This window comes from Rhipicephalus sanguineus, chromosome 6 (genome assembly GCF_013339695.2).
Source record: "Rhipicephalus sanguineus isolate Rsan-2018 chromosome 6, BIME_Rsan_1.4, whole genome shotgun sequence".
Classification (NCBI taxonomy): domain Eukaryota; kingdom Metazoa; phylum Arthropoda; class Arachnida; order Ixodida; family Ixodidae; genus Rhipicephalus; species Rhipicephalus sanguineus.
Genome location: NC_051181.1, coordinates 106,190,621 through 106,208,869, shown reverse-complemented (window position 1 = coordinate 106,208,869; position 18,249 = coordinate 106,190,621). Strand labels below are relative to the sequence as shown.

Sequence of the window (18,249 nt, the reverse complement as noted above, 5' to 3'; positions counted from 1 at the left end):
AAGCTGCACGGCTGCGGCGAGAAGACCCCGCCGTTCGGGCCCGCGAGGCCGAAGCTGCTCGACAAGCTGCTGGGCTGCGGCGAGAAGACCCCGCCGTTCGAGCCCGCGAGGCCGAAGCTGCTCGACAAGCTGCACGGCTGCGGCGCAAAGACCCCGCCGTTCGAGCCCGCGAGGCCGAAGCTGCACGGCTGCGGCGCGAATCGGATCTTCAAAATGTGAAGGACCGTGAAGCGGAGAGAAAGCGCGCCTACCGGCAGGCAGAGCCCGAGGCTGTGCGAGCACGTGAAATGGCTGCAAAACGCATCAGGCGGGCTCTGCCCGAAGGCGCCGACGCGCGCTTCCAGAGGGACTTCCTTGATAACAGTTTCGCCCATAGTTGCGGTGTGTGCAACAGATTGTGGTTCTCAAACACATAAATTGGGGGACCCTTAAGCTTCGCCTTTAAGAGTTGTACGCAATAGCGAAATCCGACCCCTAGTGCGCACTTCAACCACTAAGTGCGTACTTACTAATGAGTATTGTTACACACACACGCACACAGACACACACACACGCGCGCGCGCGCGCGAATGGTACAGGTTTTTTTATCTAAAGCAAGAGTCGCATGGCCTCCAAGATATACGCCGCGCGCTCGCCATCTCGGAGGCCATGAAGAGTCTCACAATGCCTCACAGATGGCAGCACATTATCTAGCGTTTGCTGTTTGCTTGATCGACGCCTCCTCTGGAAAGGCGGCGTTGGCTTGGTATGTTTTCCGCTAGATGGACATAGTTGTCCATTTTTAGAGCTGTTTGAAAGTTCGTGTGTGTTTTTAGCGGCGATGGCTGCACTATCCCGGTCTTTTTCGACGTAGTTTGGTGGCCTCCAAAATGCGCCTACAAATCGCCGAATGGGCTCATTTTCGTCGTGACACCTGTCGAACAAAATGCGTTAAGGGCACTCCTTCCACTAGATGGCATTTATGTAGTGTTTTTTCCCACCGCAGCTGCAAGTAACATCGTGGCTTTGTGGTAGGACGCCTGCTTGCCACGCGAACGGCCGGAGTTCGATCCTCAGTGGGACCGAAATTTTTATTCTTTATTTTATTTGCTTCTTCTCGATTTTTCGCTCACGGACGATTTTTCGCTCACAACCAACGGTGCCGACACCGACGGCGGAATTTCTGCGAGACGAGCTCTCTAACGCTATCGCGTTAATATCTTCCATCAAGAATGGCCACGCTCGCGCCAATGCCATCGCCGTGCTGCAGCGCGAGTTCGCTTCGCCCCACTCATCATCATTCACCACGTGGATATGTTGTGATTTTTTCTGCTCACGGAGACGAAACCGTTGGGGGTAGAAGTATACTGCTTCGCTATAAAGGTTTGCGAGTCAGAGGTTAAAACTTACGCCTCTGATCAATAAATATTGAACTGGCGTGTGAACGCTAGTGTTCTGAAGCATGTGTGAGCACACTCAATTAGACGCGAGTATAAACGTGAACGTACATAGGGCTGCCAATAATGCTGAAGCTGAGCAGATAGAACCATAGGTTGGCAGAAAATTGGGAGCTCACTCCGACTCACTTAAGAAATATATGCTGCCATTAAGGCGCACTCGGATTCAGACTCGCGAAAGTTTTCCTCAACCGGACTCACTAGGGCTCAGGCTCACTAAAATGTTTCTCAAGTGGGCTCACTCGGACTCCAACTCACCAGGATATTACTCACACGGACTCACTCAGCCTTAGGTTCACGGCTCGATCTTAGTCTGAGTGAGCCTGAGCGAGTCGACTCATGAGTGTCTGCCGACCTATGGTTGGTACACAATTTCAACGCCCGTCCTCGTATTCTCGTTCCTTCCTTCTCTGTTTTTGCTTTGCGATATTTTGAAATTGTTATGACTGGCAGTCGGTGCCGACGCGCTGGCCATCAGAATCGGTGGGCGAGGCGTTCTCACACTGCTAGAACACCTGCATCTTTCCTGGAAACGGCGTTCCCGGGACGGCAAAGCCGGAGACAATGGGCCACCTGGGCTTGACTTGGTACGCTGCCGAAACGACATGACCTGTATATTTGGACAGGAGTCGCCGCAGACCCTTTTCTGCCTTATAGGGGCACAACGCCTGCCTGCTCTTTCGGGAGGAGGTACAGGCGATCCCCAGCCTGGCGCCCGGTCGTTAAAGGGGATGCCTGGGCAAACTCGCACCGCCGTTAAATGGAAAGGTAGCGTCCTCGGGGTGGTATGGATGGTGAATCGTAACCCCACGGCCTTCGGGGAAGAATAGGAGGAGCAAGCACGTTCTGCCTTCGGGGAAGAATCGGAGGAGCAAGCACGAGGAACCTGTTGTCCTGCTTCCCCCACCTGCGTGCCGTCGACCACCGAACCCTTGCTGCTTCAAGAGTGCAACGACCCCTCAGCGACAGTGAAAAGGACTGTGCCATGGTGGGTGGGGTCGTGTGTGTGATTGGTGGTCATCAAGAAGGAGGAGCCAGCCGGAGGGTTTAAAACGACGGTGCTGAGTGAGAAATGGGGCTCTGAGCCCTCGGTAACAGGCTCATCCAGTTCGCTTGTCGCTGAACTCTGACCTTGTCACAATGTGATTGAGTGTACGAAAAGTGCCAGTAAACTTGCTATTGTTTTCCCATCTTGCTAGCATCAGTTCCTCAACCCGGAGACTCGACTACGCTACCAAACGGAGTCCGGGTACGACGCTGCCCTATCGTAGCAACAACCTGGTTGCCGAGAAGGTACGGATCTAAATACCGTTCGCAACAACTGGTTGCAGCGGTGGGAAGGATCCAAATACCTAGGCACAACAAAATAAGGTCGACGATTTATAGATCCGTTCTTGTGTGCAATTTATTATTTTACGGGCTTTATGAACTGAATGAGAAATGGGGAGGCACTGTGCAGTAGAGTTTTGCCGTGTGACTGCAGCGCCAGAACGCACAGTCTAGCGGATGAAAAAAGCAAATTTTAGACGGGGCCTGTCAGAAAATGGAACGCGATGCGCGTGTTTCCTTCCATGCATTAGTGGGCGGACTGTGGACTGGCTACCCGGGCGACGCGTTCGCGCGTCTGTTTTCTGCGTGCCCCTAGCGGCCAATGTCAGCGAACTTGGGACGGGCCAGTGCGAGCAACGCAGCTCCCTCTGTTCAGTGGAACGACGCTGCTAGGTTCCAAACTCACTCGCCACCGTCGGTAGATGCGGTGACCGGGACACGCAGGGCTCGAGGGCAACGAAAGGGCGGAGGTCTAGCTCTGCGACGCTCGCCTGGCTGTCACACCGCGTTCCCCGCTCAAACCGTGAGATATCATGGGCAAACTAGAGGAGAGACAGGACGCACGTCGCGTTTAATGTAGCGTTTCTAGCCCGACCGTGCTGTTATCCTTCTGTTAACTCTTCAACATTCCGCAGGATGGCGACCTTAGGCCAAGCTCAGTAAAGGAGCTGAGCGTCCAATAACCGACGCTCTTCTGGCTGTCGCTCCGTTTTTTCTGATTACGCTCTCCCCGTGCGAATGGAACTGCCTGAGCAACACTAGCAACGATGCGTTGCCGGAGCCAATCTCGGAGGCCACGAGTAATCAATGCATCATGACACTAACGAGCACCGACTGCAGGCGTTTTGGTAGTCTCAGCTCGGCGGAGGCTTTCGCTGCAATACGTTAGAGAACTCTAAGGTGGTGAAGTGCGCCGTCCACGGTGATTCGATTCGGTCACGACGCAGCTACGCGATTCGCCCTTCACGCCAGCGTGTGACGCCTCCTCGCCAGCGTAGGGCCGCTTCGAAATTCACCAACGATAGTTCTCCGCCGCCTACGGCTTCAAGTACACTGGCACCGACTATATGTATATAGGGAGCGCACACCATGCCGTTTTCCTCCTCAAATGACGACGCTTTGAAAGAGTGCATGTCGAGTTAGTGTTTATTATGTGCATGTTGAAGCCATCTTCGCGTGGGATTCACCATATGCTGTGTACAGGTGCATGTTAACTACTACAGCTAACACAAAAGTTTAATCATGTTCACGGACGTTAGTCGTCGGGATGGAGATGTGCAACGAGGCGTCAATGTGGGTGCGTCCACATCAAGCGGTGCTATAGCTGCCAAACACCAATAGACATTGTGCAAGCTGCCGTATATCAATGCATAATAAACATTCAACTACTTCTGCGAGGACATGTTTCACTTTCGCGTTATACGGATTCCTATGACGGAGGGATCTACCAAGTTTTTTATCTGCTATCGACAATAGCAGTCCGCCCTCAGGCAAAGCGAGCATTGCGCCAGGCGAGCTCCGGATGTACTAGTGTAACTCGGGACAAGTAAGTTGTAAGGATTTATTTTGTTCGTTTCCTTTCCTTGCTTATGATCCATCGGTCATGATCCACCGATTCCGGCAAAGGCGTAAACAGACCGCCACTGCTGATCATTGACGGTGCTCGAAAAAAGACGCCAGCCCTGCGCTGAAACCGCAGCACAGTCACAGCGAAAGCTCGAAGAGCAGCGTTTCTAGAGCCCGTTGTAAGCTCTCTTGGGGCTACAATACAAGTACACCTAGAAAGGTACCCACTACGCCATAAATCACAATTTTTGTGAAGTTGGGAAGCACCTACCAAGCCATTATTTGTCATTCTGCGGAGAAGCGAGGCACCATCTACACGTCTGTAGGCATTATGTGCACTTTGTTGACGCGACGACTGATGACGATGAAGAATTGTGGCTCAGCCCTTTTTCCCTTGGCCTAGGAATTTCTGCTCAACAAGAAAAGAAGAAGTTATTTTTACTAAATTACGATGTCGCGTTCCAAAACTAAACTTTTATATGCATAGATCTGGTCTGGCTCCCTCCCCTCTTTGCTCGTTTTGTAACCAGGACGAAACAGTTGAACATTATTTCTTATCATGTAACCGTTTCAATTTACTAAGGAAAAATATTCTCATAGCAGCGTTTAATCGAATTCGATTGGATTTCATTACTTCTAAATTCTATCCTTGGGAGCCTCCTCATTAGGACATTGACACCGGGATGTCTGTTCCGCTGTACAAAAATTCTTAATTGAATCAGGGCGGTTTTAACTCTGAATTTAAATTAGCATTATGCATTTTTTCTAACTACTCTATAATTCATTGGTCATAGAAATCATATGTGGCCACTTCTACTTTAAATTAATCGTTTCTTGGCCAATCCCCCAGAGTGGGTGTGAGCCATGCATAAAGGAAATCATCATCATCATCATCAGCCCTTTGTAATGGGTTGGAAACTTTAAACGGCCCACCAGTTATGTAATTTGCATTGGGTGACGCCCGGTCGCTATTTCCCTCTCCCGTCATGCTGTATAACGTACGTTAACGTGGGAGAGAGAGAGAGAGGGGGGGGGGGCGAAGAACTTTACTAAGACCCCGAGAAAATGGATCATACGCTTATGGTCTTCCTTGGCAACCAATACAAGCGCACTTGCGAGGAACCCACTACGCCCTAAATCATTGTAATTTTACTGAGACCCCGAGGGAATGGATCATGCGCTTATGGGCTTCCTTGGCAACTAATACAAGTGCACTTGCGAGGAACCCACTACGCTCTAAATCATTGTAATTTTACTGACACACCGAGGAAATGGATCATGCGCTTATGGGCTTCCTTGGCAACCAATACAAGTGCACTTGCGAGGAGCCCACTACGCTATAAATCACTGTAATTTTTGAGAAGTAGGGCAGCAGGCACTGTGCTATTTTTCGTCATTCGACGGAAAACCGTGGTACCTGCTAAACGCATGTAAGGCATTATGCGCACTTTGTTGATGCTGTGCCTGATGACGACGAAGAATTATGGCAGAGCCCTGTAATGGGTTGGAAGCAAGGAGGTTTCAACCTCCTTGGTTGGAAGCATTCAACACCCTACTCGTTGCGCAATTCGCATTGTATGATGCCTGGTTACAGAATTCGCGTTGTGCGACGCTTGGTGCTTATTTTACTCTTCTACCACGCTATATTGCATATGCTAATGTGGTTCCTTCCCGACATGAAGCCTGTATAGGACCTTTTTGCAAAGCAGTTTCAAGCACCGGCATGGCTCAGGGGTTGAATACTGGGCTCCCACGCAGAGGGCCCAGGTTCGAACCTCGTTCCATCCTGGAATTTTTTTTTTCTTATTTTGTTTTTTTTTTTTCTTATTTCGAGCGATACTGGTTACGGACACCGGCGGCGGCGGCGGCAGCGGCGGCGGCGGACAATTACGGCGCCAAAAACGGCCGGTGAAATGATCTCATAACAGCTTTCGCTGTAAAAAATGGAGCAGAATTGTGCCGTTATACTCACCAACTATGACATTCCTGATATTCCGGTGACATAATTAGGATTAACAAAAAGGAAAAAAACGTATGGCTGTGTTGACCAAGAGGGAGAGAGGGAGAGAGAATTTATTTGAAGGCACAGAGGTCGGCCTGAGCTAGTACGCTCTAGCCGGCTACTCTGCACAGGGGAAAGGGAAAGGGGAAAAAATGGAGTGATTAGGGGTGATTGGGAGAGGAAAGAGATATGCGTATATACAATAACCACGTAACATAGTGGTTTCGATAGAATCTGGAGTCCAGTCCTGCGCTCTTAAGAAAGTCTATCACAGCCCTGATATCAGTTGGTGACCTTGTCTGGTCGCACATAGCTGACAAAATACCAGTCTCACTTAGTGTTGCCACACCGATTCCTGCCAACGCTGAAGCAAGCGTATTACGTTGCTACACGAAAAGGGGGCAATCACAAAATAGATGTGCTGTTGTTTCATGCACTTGCCAGCGTTCACTGTTCGGGCTGTCCGCACGGCTGATGAGGTGTGCATAGCGGCGAGTGAATGCAACTCCCAGACGTATCCGGTGCAGCAAACTGGCGTTGCCTCGGTTCATTCTAGCCGGGAGGCGAAACGCCAACTCTAGTATGGTGCGCGCTGCCACCTCAGTGTATTATACCAGCAAGAGGGGCAACTTTCATGTGACGTGCGCCGTGGTGCGTTGGCCTTACGGCTTCCTTTGAATGGTGTACTTCCATGAGCCTTCGTGCCACCGACTAGTCGTCGAGGATTCTCTGAAGGAATATGGACCACTTGATAGCGAAAGCCAGCTGCAAAAAAGAAAAAAAAAAGAAACGCGTGCATTTAATTTGGCAGTACACTTCGGATGCGGTGCGGAATATCTGTGTTAAACTTGCAAGCAAGGTATTCCTTATGCTCTCTTCATTGGTCAGTGAGTGTGTATGTAGAGCTCAGTCTTCATAACGCTCAAGCTAATCACCAGCCTGATAAAGCACGAAGTGCAGTGCACTGTTTTGGCGGAGCCCACTAAATGAAATAAATTTTGGGGCCTTGCGTGCAAGAGCCATATGACTTCAGCCCATGCCGTAATGGCTACGAATAAATTGTGATCACCTGGGGTTCCTTAACGTGTGCCAAGATCTTAGTACACAGGCATGTTTGTACCCACCGCGGTGGTCTAGTGGTTATGATGCTCGACTGCTGACCGCGGCAGTGGCATTTCGGTAGAGGCGAAATGCCAGAGGCCCGCGTACTTAGATATAAGTGCACTTTAAAGAACAGCAGCTGGTCGAATTTCCGGAGCCCTCATCTCCGGCGTCCCTCATAATCATATCGTGCTTTTGGGACGTAAAACCCCAGTGATTATTCTTATTGATATTTTCTTCTCTTGTGCGCGTTAATTTTTCGCGTTAATTTATTTATAACGGTGGTAGGCCAACAAGCCCAGCGGACTATTCTTCTGAAGTATATTGCTTGTGGTAAGTGGTAACGCGCAATCTGTGTTATAATTCAAAAAGGATCTAGTTTTACTCAGGCAGAGGAAGTAAAATATGTTGTCAGCTCGGTTCCCCGGAAAATCATCTAGCTAATTTTCTTCTGCATTCGGTATGCTTGGGACGAAAAGGATTATTAATAGTCACCACTGTGTAAATTATCGAGGACGACTCCAAGAATTCAATTCGACGAATACAACTAATCCAATTTTGAGTTGCAATTTGCTTCATATTACACTAATAAATATATTTTTTTTAAATGTTGCCAATTGAAGTTTTCTTACCTGGAGTTGGGCGAGTGTGCTTAGGTAATCGGAAAACAAAAAATGGTGATTACAGGTATAAGAAGACACTTTTTGGTATCGCCACGACAAAAAATTTGTTCGATTACCGATAAGAGTGATTTCCAAGCATAAATATTTCTTAACTTTTACTCACCAAGCAGCTTCCGGTTGACCTTCAGGACGAAAATAACCGATGCGAAGCACAAATAATATTGGAAGGGTATTAGGGAAGTTTTTACGCTAGATAATTAGGCTAAATTTATTACTATTAGCAAAGAGAACCAAGAATACCGCTTACGTCTTCAATGTTATATTTCGCTGAAAGAGCGGTAAGCACGTGTTCTCGAACTCAGAAGTGTCACGTGGCATGTTTTTGTTCAATGACCAATGATAGTGAGGGCGAGGATGGGAAAAATTGTGAGCTCTTGTACTTACTTATCGAGGGAATATTGTACATCGGAAAGAGGGCGGAACTGCGTTGCACACCCTATCGTGAAATGAAAAATGACGAGTTACCAGTGCGCATACAAAAAAGCATCATGGCGAATAGGCGAGCAATCTTCGATCACCGCTCGAAGCTTTAGCTAGTGAAGACTGTGCCCTTGATGCGCCTGTACCTAAAACAAGAGCAAGTGCGTGAGATTGACTGGTGAAGCTTAAACGGGTCATGAACCACTTTCCCAAATGATCATCGAATGACCTCAGTGTCGGAGTTTATTGCATCACGAATCCATTGCCGCAAAAATTTCTCGAATGCGCCAAGAGCGAGCTGAGTCGCAGGGTTATGTCGCGTATTTTAAGCGCTTTCTCTCACCTCTCGTCCCGACGAACGGGCTGGAAGCTAAGCATGGGTGGCGTCGCCACCCACATTTTTTTTTTGTACGCGTTTTCTCACTTACCAAGCGTCTTCTCGCATAAACGGGGTGCTTTGGGGTATAATGAGAGTAGTGTACTAATACGAAAAAAAAAATTATTTCTTTAGTGTCCCTTTTAAAAAAAGTTCTGGCAGCTTTTAGCGGCAAATGTGTAGCCAGTATTTCCTCCTACTTTACCTCGGATGCACAGCCTTTTCATTGTGGTGCCCGCCTAGCGATCAAGTGCTTTTGTTCTGCTAACTTAAGTGCAAGGTTACGTATAAAGTAAGAGATTGCTGTTCCCGACGAAAGTAATGCATATAGACGAGTATTGGTGACGTGATCTGTAATGAAATTTTCAGCCTACAAGGCTTCTTACAGAAACAAGTAACACAAAGAGACAGTTTGAGCAATATTTGTCTGGTACAATTAGTTGTCTTAAACTTTGTAGTGCGTGTGAGGGAAACGCTACGTACTCTTCGCTGTAAGCTGACGTCTAATCGTACCTGTAGCAAGATGGCATAGGTCTGTCTTCACTTTCAGGACGTAATTTCCACTTTTAAAACATCCTTACTATGCCTTTGTTTTTCCTGTGACGTCCCGAATACCATGTTTCATTTGGTATTTAGAGAGAGGGATAAAAGCGAAGGAAAGGCAGGGAGGTTAACCAGGTTGCACCCGGTTTGCTACCCCACACGGGGGAGGGGGAAGGGGAGAAAAAAGAATAGAGAGAGCAAGGAGGAAAGAGGGAGCAAGTAATACGCGCACAGTGTTCACCGCCCACACACAGATAGTCACAACCGAGAAATATTTGACATCGCTTCCTCTGCGGTTGTCTAGAAGTAGGCGTTAAAAAAGGCTTGCAAGGACTGGCTCCAAGGAATCCAGAACTTGCAGAGCACATTGAGCTGACGGAGTCGTCATTCCGTTGAGGAGAGTGCGCATCGTGGTCATGAGAGACCTCAGCAAAGCGAGGACTTGTAGGTTTTTGTCGTGGCAATCATCTGTGGACGATGATGTACATTGCGGGCCATTCTGCATCGGCTCTTTATGACTGCGCAGTGGTGGCAGTGAGGGCCACGCGACATCCGCCGCCACTTTCAAAGCCTCTGCGTCTTTCCGGCTCTCCGATTGTGATGCAGTGGGCGGTGGTGGTGGCGGCATTGGTGGTAGCAGTCGCTTCAGAGAAGTCTGACGGTCTGTCGGAGTAGGAGATCGCGTTGTCCGTCCAGATTGGGCAGCAGTAGCCTTAGACCTTCGTCGCCGACGCGAGCGTCGTTGTCTATTTCTCACCACATCAGCGGCCTCTTTGTGCCTTGAGCCGTCCCGTACCATCTGTTTCATGACGCTCCATTCCTTTTTCACCAATGGACAGTCCCTTGATGAGGCTTCGTGTGATCCATGGCAGTTGGTACATTTCAGGGCAGTTGCTCGGCAGGATTCCGCATTGTGTGGCTCTGCACAGCGGGGGCAAATCGCCACGTTTCTGCAAACTCCGCTCACATGACCCATTTTTTTTTTTGGCATTTACGGCACTGGAGTGGTCTTGGTGTAAATGGACGGACCACGTGACGAAAGTGTCCCACCTTCACGTGGGATGGCAATATGTCACCTTTGAAGACAATCTTCACGCAACGCGAGTTGCCCAGACGTGAGACTTGGACTATGTTGCTATGATCACTAACTTCCTTGATGAGCATTGGAAGGTCACCACAAGGAATGGAGATGTCGACATCGTATATGACGCCTACCACCATGTCCTTGTTAAGTGGAAGGTGAACTCGAACCTTCATACCGTCGAAGTCTGTGACCCTGGTCAGAGCAAGCAGAGATGCCTGGTGTATAACATCGATGGCCAAGACATTCTTGCGGGGGTTGACTCGAACATCCTTGATTTCGTTTGGAGCCAGAGACTCGAGTTTCCTCGAGATGGTCTGCCGATTCAGGTGCCTCAGATTGTCCGATGGCGAAACAGGCACAAATAAAACGGTGTAGTTCATTGAAGCCACCTTCGGCTTCACAATAGATGCGGTTGAAGCTGGTGAAGCACCCATAGATCTTCGTTTTCGTTTACGACTGTAAACAGGCGTGAATCCATCGTCGGAATCGTCGCTGCTCGCCGAATACAGTTCGGTGGACTCACTGTCGGCGTCGCTGAGTTCGCTGTTCCGTTTCCTCGAGGGGCCCGCCGACGGCGGAGGCATGCCTGGAGGGTGTGCAGGCCAGTCTACTTCCAGTGTAGCCAAATAAAATACCGATGGCTACGCGAGGAACATGAAAAATCACCAAAAACTGTCGCCCGGTAGACAAAGCGCTGTGCAAGAGGCACACTTCGTAATGCCCACACCAAGAACACTGCACGGATCAAGACGACACATATTCAGCACCACAATCGCAACTAGATAGAAAGAGCTGCAATAACTACAGCCATAGAAATCGCGCCTTAGTGAACAAACGACAACCTGATTGAAACGTGGGAAGTAATTGGAATCATTTTACAACTGCCTTTACCTCAGAAGCAGAAAGGTCGGGCTTTCTGCAAGCCTTTTTTTTTGTTTGTTTTTCTTGTTGTTCTACGGAGCTTTCTAGTACATAGAGAAAGCCAGACCTCTGACTACACTTGGTTTTACTATCGATTACGAATTATCATAGATTTGTAATAATAAAATAACGATGCGCCGCACCACATGTGAATTCACGAAAACGTAAGGAAATGTTTTCTGTTATACCGCCCGGCCACAGATATCGAAATGACCGTGTCTAGATGCACAATCACTTCACCTAAGTAGTGCATGAACCCACTCGCGGCAATCATACATTGGACCTCATCTTGACTAATAATTCGGACTTGGCACGTGCTGATATCTTGGAAGAGATAAGTGATCACAGAGCCGTACATTGTTCGATCACTGCGCCATGCTTTGACAAAAGAAAAATTAACAAAAGAAATACTTAACTATGCGCAGGCAGACACAGAAAAAATGAATCGAATGTTACAACAATTCTTAGTTGAATTTCAGCCAAGCTTCGCAAAGCTTTCTACCAATGAGAACTGGTGCATATTTCGCGATCACCTTAAACAAATAGAAGATTCATGTGTGCCCAGACTCGCGATAAGCTCACTTGTAAGTGATCCATGGTTCACTCGCGATGTAAAGACATGCGTTAACAGGAAGAAAATGGCGTATCGAAAAGCAAGTCAGTCAGATAAGCCAGATGAGTGTCAAAAATATAAAGAAATCTCGAAACAAACAGAAAAAACAATTATTGAAGCAAACAATAAATATTTCAACTGCACGCTACCAAATCTCTTAAAAACAGATCCAAAAAGGTTTTGGAATGTAGTTAATCCCAAACAAGATCGGTTGGTGCCATCTATGTTGGTGCCGACGGCAACGTGCTAACACTAGATGAGTGTGCCGAGCAATTTAATAAGCACTTTGCGGGAGTCTACACAGATGAAGATCCTATTAATAGTTCCTTTATCCTTCCGCAACCAGCCATTCCGTTTAGCTTTCCATCACTCATTATAACATCTAATGGTGTAAAACGCGCTATTGACTGCTAGCCGTTCAAGACCAGACCAGGCCCGGATGGCATCAGCGCTACACTTTTAAAATTAACCAGTCACGTCTCAGCAGTTGTACTTTCTTTAATATTCCAACAGTCACTTGACTCTGGATGCGTACCAGAAGACTGGAAAATGGCTCATGTTCTGCCCATACGTAAGAGTGGTGATAACACTGCCTCCAATAACTGCCGTCCTATATCACTGACCTCAATTAGTTGCAAACTGCTAGAACACATAATCTACACACACATAATGGCGCATCTCAATCGAAATAATTTGCTCATAAACAATTAGCATGATTTCCGTCCGAAACTATCATGCCAAACAACGCTTTCTGAGTTGGTAACTGACATTCACACCTCACTGCACTTGCCCCGTTTTGTTGACGGAATTTTTATCGACTTTTCAAAGGCCTTCCACCGCGCACCTCGTAAACGACTAACACTAAAAATATGTAATCTCGAACTTGACTGCGAGACAACGCGATGGCTTGAGGAATTTCTAAAAAATCGTTCTCAGGTGGTTAAATTAAATGATTATATATCTAGATCAACTCTTGTCAAGTCTGGTGTCCCTCAAGGTACAGTAACACGTCCGCTTTTATTTTTGATATATATTAATTACATAGCATCAAATATTATTTCAACAATTCGCCTTTTCGCAGACGATTGCGTTAAATACAGAGAAATAGCTGGTCCTAACGACGTCATAGCTCTACAATCTGACCTTCATAAGCTAACACAATGGTGCAGCAGATGGCAGATGCAAATTAATCTAGAAAAAAACTAAACACTTGACGTTCAATTCTGTCTTGAAGTCACAATGTAATACTTATGTACTAAACGATAAAATTGTAGACTCAGTGGCAACGGTTAAATATCTCGGCGTCCTTATCAATGCAAGACTGACATGGACGGACCACATAGGACACATTACTTGTAAAGCGCAGAAGAAACTTGGCTTTCTGAAGCGACGTTTATATCTAGCCGACAGGGACACGAGGCTTCAAGCATACAATTTCCTTGTGCGCCCTTCACTGGAATACGCGTCAATCATCCAATCAGATCACCCTTACTAATCTACTTGGAGCCATCCAGAATAAAGCAGCTCGATTCATCTTATCATCATACGATTTCAAAGCGTTTCATCTTCGAAAGCAGAGCTGAATATGCCGCCGCTTGCTGTGCGCAGGCAATTTTCCAGATTATTATTTTTCCATACCCTTTATGACTCTAACACATCATTTGCCCGAACGCATATTTTACCGCCACCTCATACTTCTAGTCGCACCGATCATGCTTTCAAATTCAATCCTATCTTCGCCCGTGCGGAAAAATTCAAAAATTCACCTTTAACTTTATCGATAAAGGAATGGAATGAATTACCTTCCAGGATTGCTACATTAACTGAGCCTTCTTTGTTTAATTCAGCATTGCTAACATATTTGGAACCCTGCGACTTTCATTAATAATTATGTTTTATCTGATGTTTACTCTTGTTGTATTGCTTGCCTTGTTACTACGTTCTACGAATTTCTGTACTATAGCATTGTATTAACCTGCAATTATTCATTCTCGGTAAAAATTGTGTTCTGTTTATGTTTCCCCCCTATGTAATGACCCTAGTGGGCCCTTAGGATACTTGAATAAAAAAATAAAAAAATAAAAAATCAGGGATGACGTTCCGTCCACGAACCTTCCGGCTTTCTTATTTTTTTTTTTAATCCGAGAAAAGCACGTCTCTGTTGGATATTCTGCCGTCAACGCTGGCCGCCCAGCGAACTCTTCAGCTGCGCCTGCGGCTCGCGAAATCAATACCACTCCTGTACGTTCAACAACAAAACCTCCTATTATAAGTTTATGTTGAAAATGCCAACTGCAGGTTCCGTTAATGACAGAAACAAATCAAATGCGCAGATGCTCCCGTCAGTCGATGACAGTGATGTCGAAGGGAAATTATACACCGGCGTTTTCTTTAAATTTTACTGGACATCATCCAGTATTTAAAAAAAACAAAAAAACTAGAAATACACATTCTTGCTAAACAAATTTGGAGGTTCAATGAAAAAAAAGTCAACAGACAGCAATGGGCATCATTTGCGTAAGGGAGCAATAACAACCTGACGTAACAGTTTCATAGTAAAAAAAGCAAAAAAAAAAGCACTGAGCCGATAAATGGAGTACCGAACACGTACAGCATAAAAAAAGCGGTAAAAAGTGAAATTGGCAATGAAATTGACGGAACAAAAGAAAGATTTGCATAAACATACAGCGTGCAGCTTCTGCTGCTAAATGAGCCTTCGGCAGTATCGTGACGAAAAAAAATGCAGAGAAGTGAGTTTTATTGATACCACAGTGGCCATGCATTTTGATATAAAAAAAGAAAAAAAAAAGTGGCCTGCGCAGGGATCGAACCTACGACCTTCGCGTTATTAGCACGACGCTCTAACCGACTGAGCTAGCAGGCCAGCTGCCTGTCGTCGTTCGACATACGGTGGATATATTTGCAGCCGCTACGCTAAAAGACAAAAAAAAAAAAAAGCTATTTGGTGTGAGACTGCTGCGAGAGATAAACAGCTTCACGTCACTGCTCCAGCTTTGTCGGGACCGCTCTCTGTTCTAAGTTGCAAATCGATAAGAGGTCACTTCAAGGACGCCGAAGCGCTGTATGGGGGCTCCGTCACTAGTTCGGTGCATCACGACGGCTCGAAAAGTAGCCGAACTTCTCGCACGTATACCGGATACAACTGTTTTCTATACGTCCACCCACGTTCTGCAACGCGATGTGCGATGTCTGGTGTAGATTTCCGACCAAAATATGCATCAACATTACCAAGAGATAAAACGTTATGTAACGTTTTATTTTGTACAAACTAAAACGTGTGACTAAAACATATAAAACGTAAGCGCAAGATTGTCTCCGTGCGGTCTCAATGAAAAGATTGATTTGTCCACCAATTTTTTGTTAAAATAAAACTTACGCGAGTCAATCGGTATTCAAAGAAAAAAGTATCGAGTAGCCACTCTCGCTGCAGTTTGATTGACATCCAGCATTATGTATGCTCCTTTAGGTGATATATCGTGATCTAGGTACTTTTTGTCATAGTAATAATAATAATAATAATAATAATAATAATAATAATAATAATAATAATAATAATAATAATAATATAATAATAATAAATATGCATGGGAACCATCGTTAAAAGCGCAACACCACACAACACAAGAGAAGACCAGACGAGCACGTCTGGTCTTCTCTTGTGTGGTGTTGCGCTTTCAACGATGGTTCCCATGTCTAAACACCAACTAGCCCAACAGTCAACTCTCCTAAAATAAATGGGCACAGCTTCCACTAGTGGCGCAAGGCTGGAACCCAACAGCGGAGCTAGTGTTCGACCTAGCTAAGTTTTGCTAGTAACACCAAGCTTTTGCTAGAGATGCTAAGTTTTTGCTAGTAGTACTGAGAATGGCTAGGCTTGGCTATTCTTCTCCGGTTTCGGTCTGTTCCCCACACTACGCACGTGTTACATGGTTTTTGACGGGAACGTGCCACGTGACTAGCTGTTACTTGATGTTGCGAGTTTAGTCACGTGACTAGCTTTTGCGTGGTTTTTGGCGGGAAAATGTCACGTGACTAGTTGTTACGGGATTTTTAGTTAAGTGACTAGATGTTACGTGCTTTTAGTCTCTTTCCCCCTCCCCTTAGTGTAGGTTAGCAAGCCGGATGCTACAATTCTGGTCGGCCTTTCATTTTATTATCTCTTTCTCTCTTTCTTAGTCACGTGGCTAGATGCTATGTGACCTTAGCCATGTCACGTGATGTTACGTGATGTTACAGGATCTTTAGTCACGTGAGTAGTTGTTATATGCTACGTGATTTTAGTAACGTTACTAGTTACGTGACATTGCGCGATTTTTAGTCCTGTGAATAGTCATACGTGATGCTACGCAATTTTAGTCACCTGACTAAAAATCCCGTAACGAGTACTGAGCCGTTTAATGACGTAAGAAACACGCACAATGTAAATAAAATAAGTGCTCATAAAAAAAGAATTAGCAAGCACGAGTTATCCCCAGCAGAAAGACAGAAAAAAAATTTGAATAAATATGCAGCCTGCAGCTTCAGCTGCTAAGTGAGCCTTCGCTAGCAGCGTGAAAAAAAACGCAGAAAGTTATTGATATTAATAACACAGTGACTATGCACTTTAGCGTAAAAAAAAAAGAAATGAAAAAAGTGGCCTGCGCAGGGATCGAACCTACGACCTTCGCGTTATTAGCACGACGCTCTAACCGACTGAGCTAGCAGGCCGGCTGCGACCCGGGGGATGGTGCAGGGCATGATATGTCTACAGCCGCTACGCTAGATAACATATTTTAATGTCTGTGTTTTCACCCTGCTGTGAGAGATAAACAGCATGACGTCGCTGCTCCAGCCTTGTCGGGACCGCTCTTCGTTCTCCGTATACCTAATCGATAAGAGGTCACGCCAAGGACGCCGAAGAGCTGCATGTGGACGGCGTCACTAGTTCGGTGCATCACTACAGCAGGAAAAGTAGCCGAACTTCTCGCACATATATTGAATACAACGGTTTTCCACCACACCCACATTCTGCAACGGGATGTGCGATGTTTGGTGTCGATTTCCGACCAAAATATGCATAAACAATGGCAAGTGAAGTGACCAAGAAAATGTAAAATAATAAAATGATACAAAATAAAACGTATAACAAAAAAGACAGTTAAAAGTAAGACACGAAGACGAAACACGAGGATTCCCAGGTAGTTCCGTTAGACAATCGGTTACTTTTCAGCAATAGGCTGTCTTTGAAAGCTGGTGTGCCAAAGGGATCTATCTTGTCTCATCTTCTATTAAACTTATTCATAAATGATTTTGCTCCGGCTGTTCCTAAATGTCTTGTATTTCAGTATGCAGACGACACTGTTCAGTTAATGAAACACGTCTTTTACCATAAAGCGTCGTCACTACTACAGGACAGTGTTTTTGAGGCTGCGACATGATTTACTAATAATTGCTTGGTGATTAAACGGAAAAAAAACTAATTTGCTTTAAAAACTCGTTGAAATCAATGGTGACTAGTGCACCTCTCTTTATTCATACTCGTGATTGCGCCTCCTATAACTGTACTCCCAGAGAATATGTTAATTTTATAAACTATCTTGGTGTGTCCTTTGATCACGACCTCTCCTGGAATGATCATTTGGCCTACATTTGGGACAGACTACGAAAACTCCCACGGTTAATTTTTAATATTAGATCAATTGCGCCCACCACTATTAAAGTCACTATGATGCTCGCTCTTGCGCACAGTATCCTGCGATATGGCATCACATTATTTGCCTTTCGTTATTCGCAATGGCAGTGTCGGGTTGACAATATATTAAAAGACATGTTGAAATCCATTGTGCACAATCGTTCTTCTGCAGAAAGTACAAATCTATTTTCTCCACTTAGTATGCCGTCTTTCGAAAGCGTCATTCAATCAAGATGTTGTGCCACGGCACTTCTGGAACTCTCACTTCAAAGAAGAATGCATTGCCCCTCGTATATTGAGAAAAACTTCCCGCTTTGCTGTACCATTCGTCAAAACACGATATGGCAAAACTATTAGAAAGGTCTATGTCCCCACTGTTTTTAACGGCGTCCCCGACGGTGTTTTTTTTTCTGCAACGACAAAACGCCGTCTACGAAACATCCTAAAGTCACTTTAATGCTGCATAATTTATCCTACTACTTT

At 46.0% G+C, this 18,249-nt stretch overlaps 1 protein-coding gene and 2 non-coding genes across 3 annotated transcripts in view; 1 reads left to right on the top strand and 2 right to left on the bottom strand.

Moving 5' to 3' along the window:
• LOC119396095 (uncharacterized) overlaps positions 1–18,249 on the top strand; it is a 62,799-nt gene that overhangs the window by 1,356 nt on the left and 43,194 nt on the right. The gene's annotated exons all lie outside the window — the stretch shown is intronic.
• On the bottom strand, positions 14,885–14,958 carry Trnai-aau (transfer RNA isoleucine (anticodon AAU)). The gene has a single exon. It is a non-coding gene; the product is annotated as a tRNA-Ile (tRNA).
• Positions 16,729–16,802, bottom strand: Trnai-aau (transfer RNA isoleucine (anticodon AAU)). Its single transcript has one exon. It is a non-coding gene; the product is annotated as a tRNA-Ile (tRNA).